This window comes from Netta rufina, assembly GCF_964035555.1.
Source record: "Netta rufina genome assembly, chromosome: 5".
NCBI lineage: Eukaryota > Metazoa > Chordata > Aves > Anseriformes > Anatidae > Netta > Netta rufina.
The window spans coordinates 26,201,266-26,216,262 of record NC_140128.1 but is presented as its reverse complement, the minus strand read 5'-3'; positions in this window follow the sequence as shown (position 1 = coordinate 26,216,262).

The following is a 14,997-nucleotide window of genomic DNA, read 5'->3' as shown; positions in this document are numbered from 1 at the left end:
TAAATGACAAATTGGACTCATAAAACTCTACCCATGTTTTTTTAATTCTCTTTTGTGAGAATTTTTGTTTTAAATCACAGTTCTTCACTCTGATTGCAAGAATATTCTCCAATTATCTAGAACTGTAACGTTTAGCTAAGGCGGAGTGCCTTTATCTGCTTTCACTTTTTCTGCAAGTTCAGTTTCTTTACAGCAAATATTCATGGCAAAAAATGTCCTCATTTTATTACACAGTTCTATCAGTAATTCACTTGAAAATACAGATTTCTGGACCTTCCTGTTGAAGTGCAACTGCTGGCCATGGGAACAGGCCACAGTTTTTATCTTAGCAGATTAATAGTTACCAGGGAAGAATTTGTATTTCAGTGATAATTATTTAGCAATTTTCTCTGTAAGTGGGGCTATGAATTAATGTTCCTATATTTGCATTTAGTAATTCCATTTGAATTACCAAAATCCTAAATAAAAGCTTTGGAATAAATTAAGAGTTTCAAGAAATAAATGTCCTCAATGTATCTGAATACCTGTCTCAAGGAAAGATGTTTTGAAAGCTTTCACTTTCTGACTGTGCTTCTTTCTCAAGTTAATATTTGCACTGACAGAAAAGGATAGGGAGAAAATTTTCAGTGTTGCTTTATTTAATTAATAGAGAATGCTACCAATATGTTGTCTTACTAAGTATTAACTGAAGGGAGAGGAAGATTACTGGTGTTTTTAGTAATTTGATTCAGAGCAGGAAACTTAAAAATCTCTGGTTATGACATAGCCTCTACAGCTTTGGGCAATTCAGCCACGACATCCCATTACTCCAGGATGATCACCACACTTTGAGTCAGCAAAAGAGCCTGAGGTGGGTCATTTGCCATGCTTTCTTTTGTGTATGTTAGTGGTGGTGTGTAAAAAGAATGAAGAACTGGTTAAGAGGAATGGTGAAAGAAAGAAGGAGAAGAAATTAGATTAATGGTGTCACCTCAGTGCCCCAGACAGTGAAAATGTACTCCTTCTGATACTTAGGAGTTGTGAGAGAGAAGTATATCTGACAAACACAGAAACGAAAAGTTAGTAGCACTATAGAGAAACCGAAAATGTCTGAGCCTGTGCCACTGAAAGGGACAGGACATTCTCCCTGTGTTATCTTCCCTTCTCCCAGCAGAGGCATCCTTTCTTACTATCCATGGCCCCATTGGAACAACTCTAGTGTTTATCTTGGTATTTAGAGTCAGATCACTAAGCAAATTGAAAACTAAGCCACAAGGAGAGAGGTGAACAGCTTTTGCTGGTTTAGTGAGCTGAACAGTTCACTAGCAATTTGATGAAAACCAAAGCTAATGCTCCAGTACCTCAGTTGCATTGCAACACTGTGGAAATGGCTAAAACAGAAGTTGTTAGGAATGGTGAATGAAACTGGATGATGAAGCTTTTAGGTGGATATGGTAGGTCTATTTAATTTGGGATGAAAAGAGAGAGGTTAGGCAATAGAGAAAGGGGAGCTCACATAGAGAGGGTAGGGAGCCTGGCCTTGGCTATAATGGAGAACGGGAATGGAGTATCATGAAGTAAGTGTAGCACAGCAGGTTAGAGTTGAGAGGATTAATTTTTGAGGGAACGTGTGTGAAAAGACCTGTAACCGTTAGAGTGTATTTCAGTGGATGTAAAGTTACCATGCTTGTTGTGATGTATGGAGTGCCGCTTATGCTCTGGAAGAGATTGCTAAATATAATTCTTCAGATTTCTCAAATATATACCCAAGAGCTCCTGGTAGTATATTCCAGACACAACAGTAGCTGCATCTATCCCCGCTAATGATTAGATGGAGAATGTTATGTTTGCTTGTTATTGTTTGCTTCCCCACTGCCAATGGGAATTTTATGGCAGCAGCTTGATTTCCATTAGATGAGAGGTTTCTGTGGACAAAATTGACAATGAGCACTCTGGCAATTTTGTGTGGTTGTCAAAAGTTATGCACTGCTGTTTGAAAATATGCCAACTGTTAATGGTTACCTTCAGGAGATCCATTTTACAGTCTTAAAGTATAATAAAAGTGCTTCAACTTATAAAAGGCTGTTTACTGTAATATGGATAAATCCTTGAGTAAGTATTATCCTTAAATTGGTCTAAGATCAGAATCCTTGTATGTCAGTCTGCAAGTGTTTTTAAGGGAATAAAAAGCACAAAACTATTTTTATCATGGTACTTCACATGCTGGTGGCTGGAGGAACAGTTTTCATAATCTTGCTTTGAAAGCTGTCCTACTCGTTATGACTTCCAACTTCCAGTAACATATTTCTGGGTTTATTTGTGTTTGCAATGTAAGCACAGCTTACTTCCATGTGAACTACAATACTCTGATTCTTCAAATATAGCAGTTATATAGTCTATTTAAATAATTTCCAGCATTAAGGTAGCAGGCTGTAGTATCACTTGTATAAGCCTTAGCGTTTGGATTTGATTGACTGTATTAGAATTAACCACCAGACATATATATATGTCATATATATATGTAAGTCATATGACATATATATATATATAAATACATATATATATGACATATATATATATATATATAAAAAAAATCTGTCTCCAGCACTAATGTGAAAAGATTTGCAATTGAAAAATGGGATGCAGGCAACGTTTTGTCCTAGATATGTAATGAAGGTAGAAAAAATAATGAATATAGAGTTACTATTTGAATTTTATTGTGTCTTTTCCTAACCTAAATCTTTGACTCTTTAAGATGAAAAGGGATGGACAAAGTCAGCAAGAGAAGTTAACAACACCTTGTGATGTGTTCCTGAACCATGGTTTTTGAAAATGAATTTTCATATAAACAGAACTATGTTTGAAGGCTCTTATAGCAGGAGACAGGTGATATTATATTGTTTTTGATGTTCCTTTTATAAGGAAGGGAAGGGTTTATAAATATCTTCTGTAATTGAAGTGGTTCAGAGAATTGCTAATTAGCATTTTAAAAGCACTGTAGCATTCTGTCCGTAACTAGTATGCACTTCATGAGGTAAGTTTGCATATAGATCACATGGAAACATGACGCATAGTTTCTCACAGGTAATTCACATTAAAGTAATATACATTTGAGTGTGTTGCTTCACAGAGAACAGCTTATTCAGTCTGTGTACTTTGAAGATTCAATAAAGGAGTTAAAGAACTAAGACACTTGGGTAAAAACAGAATTACATGAAATGAGAAAAGAGAATTTATCACAGAAACTCAGGATTGTTTAGGTTGAAAGAGACCTCTTCATCTGATCTAGTCCCCTGCTCAACCAAGTTCACCCAGAGCAGGTTGCCCAGGACTGTGTCCAACTAAGTTTCAAATATTTCCAAGGAGGGGGACTCCACAATCTCTCTGGACAACCTGTGTGAATGCTCAGTCAACCTCCCAGTAAAGAAATGTTTCCTGATCTTCACATGTCATTACATACTTTTTAATGTATGCTTGTTGCCACTTTTCACTGGACACCACTGAAAAGAGCCCGACTTCCTCTTCTTTGTTCCCTCCTATCAGATATTTGTACACATTGATAAGAATCCCTCCTTAGAGCCCTCTCTTCCCCACGCTAAAGAGCTCCAGCTCTGTAAGTATCTCCTCTTATGAGATGCTCCAATCATCATCCTAGCCCTTCATTGCACTTTCTCCAATATGTTCATGTCTCTTGTACTGGGAAGCCCAGAACTGGACATGTTACTCCAGATGCAGTCTCACTAGTGATGAGTAGAGGAAGAAGGATCGCCTTCCTCAGCCTGTTGGCAATAATCCTAATAATGCAGCCTAGGATATTTTTTTTTTTTTTGTCACACAGGTGCATTGCTGGCATTCTTGTTAAACTGGCACTCGTGTTCAACTTGCTGTCCACCAGGACCTTGAAGTTTTTCTCTGCAAAACTGCTTTCTGGACAGCTTGGCACCTAGCATATGCTAGTGCTGGGGTTGTTCCTCTGTAGGTGCAGGACTTTGTACTTCCCTTGGTTGAGCTGCATGAAGTTCCTGTCAGCCCATTTCTCAAGCCTGTTGATATCCCTCAGAGTGGCATTAGAACCCGCTGGTGTATCAGCCACTCCTCCAAATGTTCTATTATTTGCAAACTTGCTGAGGGTGTGTTGAGGGTGTGCACTATCCAGTTATCAGGGTCAATGAAAACGTTGAACAGTAATGGTTCCAGTATTTTGTCCTGTATATTTTTTCCTCCCAACAGGAACTACTGATCACAACTCCCACTGATCACAAACTTCTGGGCCTGGTCATTCAGCCAGTTTTTAATCCTGTCCATTTATCTAACCCATACTTTGTCATCTTCTCTGTGATGATGTTACAGGAGACAGAGTCAAAGGCTTTATTAAAGTAAGGGTAAACAACAGCCGCTGTTCTCACCTCATCCACCAAGGTAGTAACCTCATTGTAGAAGTTGAAATTGCCCAAGCATGATTTCTCCTTTGTAAATCCATGCTAGTACTCCCCATCATGTTCTTGTCCTTCACCTGTTTGAAAATGTTTCCCAGGAGGATTTTCTGCATCATATTCCCAGGGACTCAGGTGAGAATGACTGACCTGTAGTTTCTCGGGTCTTCCTTCTTGAAGATAGGAGTGATATTTGCTCTCTTCCAGTCCTCAGAAACCTCTAACAGTTGCCATGACCATTTAAAGATAATAAAGAGTGGCCTCACAGTGACAACAGATTGCTCCTGCAGAAACCCGCAAGTAGTGGGTGCAACCTGTTTGGTCCCATGGACTTAAGTACATCTAGTTTGTTTAAATGCTCCTTAACCAGGTCCTCCTCCATCAAGGGTAAGTCTTGCTCCAGAATTCCCCTCTGGTATCAGAGGCCTGTGATTTCTGAAAGCAGGTTTTACTGGTAAAGGCTAAGGTGAAGAAGGCATTGAGTAACTCGGTCTTCTCCGTGTCATTTGTTACCAGTTTCCCTGCCCTATTCAGCAATTACTCAGCTGATGATTTTTCATGGTTTTCCAAACTTGAGTTTCATCTCAGTTTTTCTAAACAAAATATGACAAATTTCAAAGATTAATTATGATAGTGATATTCAAAAGTTTGGAATCCAACCTTGGCCTTAATAGAACCAGTATAAGTGTACACACCTAGGAGGAAAGAGTCATGAGTTCTGTTTTTCCTCTGGATTATCATCTCTGCAAAATCCAGTTACCTTCTCAGTGTTGTCACTAATACCAATTTCTATTCCAAACTTGTTTCTTTTTGCCCAGTCTAAAGCCTTTTAGACTTTAGACCTATTTTACAGAATTATGCTACCTGAAATCTCAGTATGGCTGAGAGGTAGTTATTTCTGAGACCATTCCAGATATTGCCTTCCTGTATCATGGTGCATAACATGATAACTCCCGACTGCCACTTAGGTCTGTAAGATAGATGCTCTCTTTGATTTGGACTTCTGTTGTGCCTTCGGTAGACAGTTGCAGTCTAAAACTAAAATATTCAGGTTAAGTCTCCTTTTCCTTCTAGATATGTGATCCTGCCAACTGCTCTAATAGGTTCCAACTAAAACTACAGTAGGTATATAGCTCTTTCATAGATGTTTATTTTGCTATTATGTTCAGTGTACTTACTTGTAGTTTGACTGCATCTTAATTTCTTTAAAGGACATCATTTTATCTTCTGAGTCTTACAACACATTGTAATGATAAGAGATCATTAATACTTCTTCCCAGTGAAGCCAAAATCTTTTTTATATTACTGTAAACAATGTTAGCCAATGCTGCATTAAAATTATAGATTTATAACAGTTTGAAATGAATGTGGAGTGGTAGTTCAAGACAAAGTCTGAGTTAAAAAGATCCTCTGCAGACTGACTTTCAGTAGATGCTGTGAACAAATAGTTCCTGTTTTACTTGAATGACTTCCCAGCATGACACGCTTAAGCAATAGTTGTATTTTCATCTCCCTCTGTAACATGTGACTCTCTAGTCAAAGACAATCAGTGAGGGGAAACCAAGTGAATTAAATTGGAATGAAAAAACAGAGACAGCTTAATGTTTGATGCTGGTCACAGATTAACAATTTTCTGTTTCATGGGTGGGAGAAAAGGCCAAAGCATTCACACTGGTTTACAGTTTGTGCATTTAATTTAAGAGGCTTACTGTAATGAAATGGGATTTTTTCACCAGTGTAAAAAGAATGTCTTGAAGTAAAATACTGAAATAATGTAGAAGTTTTAATTTATTAAATCTGTAGTTGTAATTTGTTAAATCTGTATGTATTCTGTTGTCAATTTAAAACAAGTAAATAGAAATGGTTCTGCTGACATTCTTGATGGGTCAGGATTATATATAAGCTGAGATCAAATTCAAGTATTTACCTGTGTAAGTATAAATTAATAATGTAACAGGAATATTAAAAAGCTGTTATAGCTGCTCTTTGGTATTTTGTTTCTGAAGAAATGATGTTGAACCAAGTCAAACTTGTAAAAATGGTGGGAAAAAGCCCTCTATATTCCCTTCTAAAAATGTGCTCAAAAATATAAGTAATGAAAATGAATAAAGATGCAATTTATGTGCATGTGGTTTATCATTATCAGTAAGTAATTTTGAATAGTATAATTTAGAGGTGACATTAAATCTAAAATAACACACTTAAATAAGTAGTGAATATTATTTAGAAGCACCTAAAGCTTTATCTTGGCCATACTATTAAAATACTGCTCCTAGTGGATTAATGATGTATTTAATTATTTGTGGCAGGGGAATTTTTCTTTGGGATTAGATTATGACTACCCTTGAATTTAGATAATGGCAGCCTCTTACTCCCTGAAAGTGTTTAGGTTTTTCCAGAGCATAGTCAAATGTCTCCTCAGGATTGAATGTTATATTTCTTGTGAGGATAGGTCAGAGAAAAGGCAAGTCTTGTTGGATGCATTCTACCAGAGGTATTTCAAAGACTGAGTGAAATTGCTCTTTACCAGAAATAGAGGTGCACAAGGAAGGAAAGAGAAATACTTCACAATTTCTCAACTGGGTGATGTTCACTATATACTGCCTCCTGGAGTTTCCTGGGCAATAAAGATTTTGATGGAAGTGTTAAAAAAGAGAAGTGTCATATTTTTTGCCTTTTATATATATATGTGTGTGTGTGTGTGTATGTATTATATATATGTATATACATACATATATATATATACATACACACACACACACATATATATATACATATATATATATATATATATAACATTTGATATTGCAATGAAAAGCATATGTGACATCTTTGTGTTTTAAGTACACTGAGTTATCTCTAAGTGTTTCTTTGTCATCGGTACACAATCTATTTATACTAACTGGGTTCACTTAAAACTGCAAAGATTATGAGCATTGCCAAGTGTTTTGAGTGAGTGTTTTGGCAAATGTGTGGCTATGATGGCTCTCATTTCTCTTCAGTATGTTGGAAAAATGAAGGTGGAAAAACTTTATGTACCAAAAAAAACCAAAAAAAAACAAAGAAACAAAAAAACCTTGATAAAGGCATTCCGAGTTCCTAATTTATAACTTTTTAGCATTTTCTGTCTTAGTACATCTACCTTATGTGTAGAAAAACTTCCTGATTGTTATCCCTGTAAACTGGATTCTCTTACCTCAACAAAGCCACTGAACATTTGTAAGATAAAACAATTTTTACTGGGTGTACAAAGTGTAGTATATTGTCTCTTGCTCTTGTTTTGGTGACAGAAACAGAAGTGAAAATAACAGCTGTTGTACATAGGAGTGTGGCCAATAAGAAGCTAGGACTTCTATGAGCATACAAACTCAGTCATTATTGAGGAAGAAGTAGCGCATGGCCTAAAATGGCGTCCTCCCCATCCTGTGGCTACCACGCGCACCACACAGATGGGCAGTGTGACAAGCGGGCCCTGTCAGGCCTGGGCTCCGCAGCTGCAGGCCTTACCCTTGTATTTTAAATAGATTTTACAATTCAAACTTGAGATATATTTGATATAGTAATATATACCAGTCAGTTTTTTTATTCTTTTTGGAAAATGTCAGCTTTTATTTTGAACAAACATACAAACAAACCCCACTTTTTTTTTTCTTTTTTTTTTTTTTTTTTTTTATCAGCCAGATAGCAACTTTCTGAAAATTATTTTCTAGGCGATAAATAAATCCCCAATAATTTAATAGATGACATTTTTTCATTTTTAATACATCTTCTTACACAGGCAGAATCGTCTTGCAGAAGACCTAAGCATTTATTGATAATGCTTTTGTACTCTAATTTTCTCTTATATGCTGTTTTCATGGGATATTGAACAAGTAATTTTTGTACTAGTTTACTGCAGTTTTAGATATTATGGGTAAGGTAAGTACCACCATATGAACTGCCAAGAAAGGCTTGCACCTTTCATTCTTATGATTCATTTGTACTCTACTTTTGAACTTGCTTATGCAAATTATATTTAATTAGGGGAGGAAAAAAACACACACACACAAAAAATTGTTTGTCATCCAAAGCTCAGAAGAAAAGTATTAGCACATACTTCTTCCGCTTTTTACTTGTTTCAAGAATCTTCTACTGATGTCACCTAGTTTATAAGGCAGTTTTTAATTTCAGTATTTTTCTTCTGTTTTTCCAAGTCATTGGGAAAAAAATTCCCAACTTTTTTGCTTAGCTTGACAGCCTTGAACCATCCAAGGATTTTTTCTCTTGTCTACTGATTAGCAAAATAGGCCAATCCTAATTAGCCCAAAGAACCATATTTTTCTTCTCATCAGGCACTGAATGTTTGTCCAGTTATTTTCATGAAGGTGACTGGATAACATTTATACTATTTCATCCTACAGTCTCTGCAAAGGTTCGTTTCTGTTCTCATCAGTTTTTGGTGACCAGTAAGAGCTTAGGGTTTATAGGTTTCTGAAAGGTTTCATTCAAAGGTTAGCAGAAAATAGACTATAATCTAAAGCTAGCTGAAATTTCCAGTGTGACATAGGACTTTGCAAGAGATCTCTTTTCTTAAAGAACTAGCTTTGTGATAGTTAAATCCAGTGTGATTACTTTCTTCTGTAACACTTCCAAAAGGAAATGTTTTTCATCATGCAGATGTCTTTTATTAAATTTAATTTTTGTTGTTGTTGTTGTCTTCTGTGATATTTCTGACCACACATTTACTTTCAAATCCAACTTTTTTCCCCCCTCTACTTAATCTTATTTCAGTTAGAGTAATTGTGGATGCTTTATATTAGAACAGTCACATAGGATGTGTTTGGATTGCATGTCTGGTCCACGCTAGCAACCTGCTGCTTTTCCAGTTTGAGAGTTGCTGGCTGGATACTCATGCTGTTTGAAGGGCTTCTGGAGCTTGAACAATTCTTGTGTAGTTGCATGTGTGCCCAGACCCTGTACATCTGTGGTGGCAGGGCTGGCGTTACACATCTCACACCCCAGTGACTTGCAGTCATTCCACCATTGCTGCACAGAGGAAGGAATTTAGGCTTTTCATCTTACGGGTTAGGTGTGACTCTAGGCTTAAAGGGGATTTCAGACTATAAACAAAGATACACTGGGCTTGAGGCATTAATAATGTGGATGGTCAGTGAGACAGGGATAAAAGCAGGTTCAATTAACTTAGTAAAGTAAGTTGCAGCTCTGTCATCAGAGAGGTGAATTCTCTTAGGTGTAACTCTCATGAAATTGATGTTAAATGTGCAAATTAGGCTGACGGCTGGGTGTTCCAGTGGAATGAATGAAAAGTTCCTTGGAATTCAGGTCTGCTTTCACTGTTTTCACTGCTAAGAACAACATTTAATGATACTTTACATTTGAACAATCATGGCTTTGAATGACCATGGAAATATTTCCACCCATCCTTTTGGTGATGTGTTCATGAAGCAGATGTTTGGTGTACTGTTTCTCTTTCTGACTCGTCAGTCATCCTTACAACATTTCCACAACCCCTTCAAAACTTCTACTTTATTCCTATTACTTTTCTTCTTTTTTAGGCAATTGAATCCCACTAAATTCTAATGTAAATGATGTGACAGCTTTTTATGATGAAAAATGTTAAAATTCATCAGTCAAATTAATCCAAATTAGGGTTATTCGGGGAAAAAAAATTTAGAAAATGTATGAATTTTTGTCTAGAATCTCATCGTGTAATTTGGTCTGTGATAGCCTTTGTTCTAAAACTTGAACTATGCTTAATTCTGCGTTCTTTTTTTCTGGGAACTACCTTTATTTTCACGTTGCATTTCTAATTAACTGTAATCTTGTTATTTTTCTGTGTCAGTGTAGTAAGGTACTTCATCTGACTTTTAACCATAAATTAAGTTGAGATTTTCTGGAAAATGATTATACAGTCCTCATTCCAGTGAAATAGCATCCTTTTAAGTTATTTATTTAAGTCATAAAAGGAAGTTTGATGAGATGAGACTAATTGTACTTCTTGGTGAAACAAATATAGGGCTTAAGAGGACAGACTCTAGAGGTCTTTGGCCAACATGCAAAATTTGCATAATAGGTTTGCTGTTACAACAGGACTATGAGTAACACAAATAAAAGGAAGTTTGTCTCTTATTTGGTTCTTTTGGCATCTACAGTTGCAGATGAAAGAATTTTAAAGTATAAAGTATACCTTTTGTATGAATCAGAAATATGACCAACAGCATTTTGCTGTCGCGCTCTCACATAGTGGTATGCTTTAGTATGGCATATGTTAGTCACTGGGCCTTAAAAGAGGAAAATATCCTTTTCAAGCACAGTGTTGAACACACACTTAACTTGAAGCAAGACTGAGAACAAGCGTGTGCTTATGATCAACTTAGACAGGAATGTTTTCCAAAACAAAATTACATACTAGATGGCCAGCAATTGCTAAGTTGTAATTTTATTTTTAAAGGAAATGTAATACTGGCAGCCTTGAGGCTGCTGGATTGTAGTAATGGCTGGTATTTGTATCTGGCCCATGAGCATGCCAGTGAAAAATTTCATGTGACAAAAATCCATTTGGCTAATGAACCCCCTTTTAATTAGACCTCGAATTTTCAAAGGAACACAGCTTAATTTTTTCCTCAGTAATGTAATATAACTGCATGAAACTGCTGAAAAAATGAAATGAATGACAAATACTTTCAAGTGAATTAAGCAGACTACTTGTTAGGTGCTTAGATGTCTAAGGCTTTCTTTTGCTCTGCCAGATTTGACTGAGGCCAATAGAAAGGGCTAGGTTACATAATGAAGAGTGTTTTTTCTTGATTCATGATAATGGCCTTTGGGTTTGTGAGTGACTTGGTAAAGCTGAGAAATTTGTCATTCCTTCTGCTGGTTTATACAATTACTCAAAGGTGCAAGTGTTATTAAACATGCATGTAATATCTTGCAGATGTTACACAGTCAGCCAAACGCTATGTCTGAAAAAAAAGTATTTCCATAAAAGCACTTAAAACAACAAAAAAAGCTATCCCCCAACTTGACTAATTCCAGTGTGCAGATGTGTCAGAGTTGAGACTACCTGTGCAATCTGCTGTAGGGAATCTGCTTTGGCAGAAGGGTTGGACCTGATGATCTCTGGAGGTCCCTTCCAGCTCCTACAATTCTGTGATTCTGTGAGACTGACCAATGTTGTATCTCATTTTAGAAGTTTCTTGTTAAAAATACAAATAAATACAGACTATTAAAAAAAGAAATTCAGGTGGTAACTATGGATGTAAATTCTAGACCTTTTCTGCATTGTTTCTGATCTGTACTTTAAGACTGTTTAGCAGATTGCTATAGCTACCTAGTCCTTTACTGAATCTTGCTCTAATACAAAGGAAATGAGCGTTAGAGGTGGTTATTCTGGAGCAGCGACACTAGTCAATGTTCCCTAATGGTTTCTGAAACCTCTGGTGTACTGTTTTCCTTTCACTCCCCTCTTCTGCATTGCCCCAACAGTTCATCCAGTCCTCATCAGTCATCATCACTAACTATGAAATCAGTGCTGATGTGTTGGAGGGTATAACCTGATCTGACACAGTCTGCCTGAGGAGCAGGGACACTGATCTAGTCAGTGCGGATCATATCGTGCTATTTAGGAAGAAATGCCATGATGAATGCAGAAAGCACTTACTGGGCAGTAAAAGGGCATTTGAAATTCAAGGAAATAAATACAAAGTGAGTGGCTGGAGAGGCTGTTCAGGAATGGCTTTTTCACTTCCCCTTCAGCACAGTAACTGATGTGCACTGAAGAATGTTTCTAGGAGCCAAGTTGAGAAGAAACAAAAGGATGTAGTCCTTCATGTAGAATGCAGCTATGCATGTAGTGTGTGGTGGTGTGGAATGCTTTGCCAAAGGATGCTGCAGAAACCAGCATCCAGGTTAGTGTGGGGGGCCTCGGAACCAAAGTCTTCTGAGGGTTACTGAAAAGGTTTCCAAGCTGTACATGGTGGGAGGACAGGAGAGAACATGGAGGAAGTATTGCTGGGCATGCGACGTTCTTAAACACTTGCTTAGGTTTAGGTCTCTGTTGGATGTAGTATATTTAGCTAGTTAGACCTTTAATTTGACTCAGTGTTGCTATTCTTATGTTCTTTTTCTTTCTTTTTCTCCTATATTTAAAAAAAACAATTGTATTTCTTGATGACACTGCTTACACTGATGTTATCCTTTGTATTACTGCAGTGATCTGGTGCTGTTTAGGAATGCTTTAGGAACGTCTTTAATCTGAAAATAATTCTGCTTCTAAGGAAGGCAGTCAGTTTCCAAAAATGCTGCTAGTGATAAAATAAATAAAACAAATACTGCTGGGCAGATAATTTTGGGGAAAAATTTAATTCCTTGTAGTTATTTCATTTTATGGCTTTATGACTGACCCCAAGAGGGAAAGAAAGGGAAATGCTGAGACAGTGTAGTTCATCCTACTAGATGTTTTACAACCTCTAATTTGTATTATATTGGACTTCCTATTATCAGTCAATATATAGAATCAAAAACTTTCCCTTGCTAAGAAGCAATACTTATTCTTAAGGAACTGTGTATACCTTTTCTTACCACATAGATTAGAAGTACTTTATGACTGTTTTCTAAAGTTTTCCTTCATTCTAATGAACAGATGATATCTCTCTCAGACCTGGCTAGCTGATCATGTTTCAGCTACATTGAACTTGAGACTTGATTCTAGGTAAGGTCCAATATTACAGTACAAACATGTGCAGGTAAGAACAGGTTGGAAACTTGCTTGGTTCCATCTAGGACAGATTCATGAGACAGTTCAGGACAGATGCTGAACCTTTTCAAAACATTCTGCTACAGTTGCAGAAATGTTTTGTTTTGTTTTTTAATAGAGTTGAACACAGTTTATTTGCTTAGGGATTTCTTACATTTCAACTTACAATGAGTGATAAGTGACCTGTCCAATGTCAATGTCTTTCCACTTGCACACATTCAGCACTCAGATAGTTAAATGTCTTGACATGCAAATTCTTAGTATCAGGATTATTTTTTATTCTTTATATCCTAAGCAGCCTGCTGTCCTAGATAAGTGCAGCTGTTTGAGCTTTTTGATTATATACTTTGCCAAGAAAATCTTTTGAGTGCTGCTTGTGGTACTTAAGAGTACACTAAAGTCGTCTTAAAGCACTAAAGTGCACTAAAATCTTCTTAATTGGAATCCTTTCACAGTCTGTTGCTTCTCCTAAATCCACCACCTTTCACTGTCTTTTGTCTTATAGCTCTCCCTCTCCCACTTTCTCTCATCTTAATGAGTTGACCCTGGGCAACTTTCTGCCTGTTCCTCCAGTTAATAGCTCCTCTCCTTTGTCTCTCTGCCATCTTAGCTGCCTCAAACACTCTCCTTGTTCCATTTCTTTCTGCCTTCTTTTCACTCAAGTCTTTCTCTCCGTATACCTCAGATATTTTGACATGTTTCAGTGCTTTGTTCAGTGTTTGTTCAAGACTCATTTCTGCCTTTACACAATGTTCTAGCTCCTGCCCTAATAAAAAAGGATTATTCTTCACTGGCTCTTGTAGTCAGTAACTGAACCCGACCCGTGTTATGTTGCACGGAATCCTAGAATGGCAGAGGCTGGGAGGAACCTCTAGAAATCATCTAGTCCACCCTCCTGAATGTAGTATGATGATGATAATGAGGTTTGTTCTTTTCTGAATATGAAGTATTTCTATAGACTACAGTTAGAGCAGTTGTGGTTGCCTATCGCTTATGCTTTCAATTCTTATGAATTCATCAAAGTTTTCTGATAAAATTTTATATTTCCTGTGTGTTAAGGTTTTTAAAATGTCAGTTGAAATAACGTACCTAACTGAAAAAAATAAGTTGGAGAAAAATGTTGTTTTACAACAAAAAATATTGTTACATTAAAACAATTTTTGAAGGGAGATATTTTTTTCTGAAAGGCATTTGTTTTGTCAGTAATGTATATTTAGCTTTCCATCAAATAAGTGACAGGACTTCAAAAACAAAAATCATTTGTGCATATCATTAAATCTTATTCTTAGCATTTTTTGCAAAATACTACAACCACAGGGGCTCCATTCCAGCCTGTACTGTTTTTTCCCACCACCACAGCCCCTGGCAGTCTACAAGAAGCTGAGATCCTTTTTAAATGACAGATGAGCTAGACTAGAAGTACAGAAAGATAACCATTCTTGAGTTAACAGCCTGGTAATTAACTCCCAGAGGACAGACTGACGCCATATAACAGTGCAGAAATGTCCAGTCAGTGTCCATTTTGGCTGGTGTGCCTGAGTGGCATAGTGCAGAATCAGGAAGAGAGATAAATTTGACAGAACTAGTATAGCTACATGTATATACTGTAGTTACGTACTGTAGTATATATATGCAGAGTCTGTCAAACAGAATGCAAAGGTGCAATGAATAGCTGTACTATTAGCACTGCAGCTTTGATGCCACTGTCTCAGACATCCTTCAGTTCGATGTAGAAAATCAATGTAACAAAATTCTTTGTGAGTCCTTATAGAAGAAAATGAACTCACAGGTCTTAGTTGAATCTGCCCATTCACAGCATTTTGCCCCTCT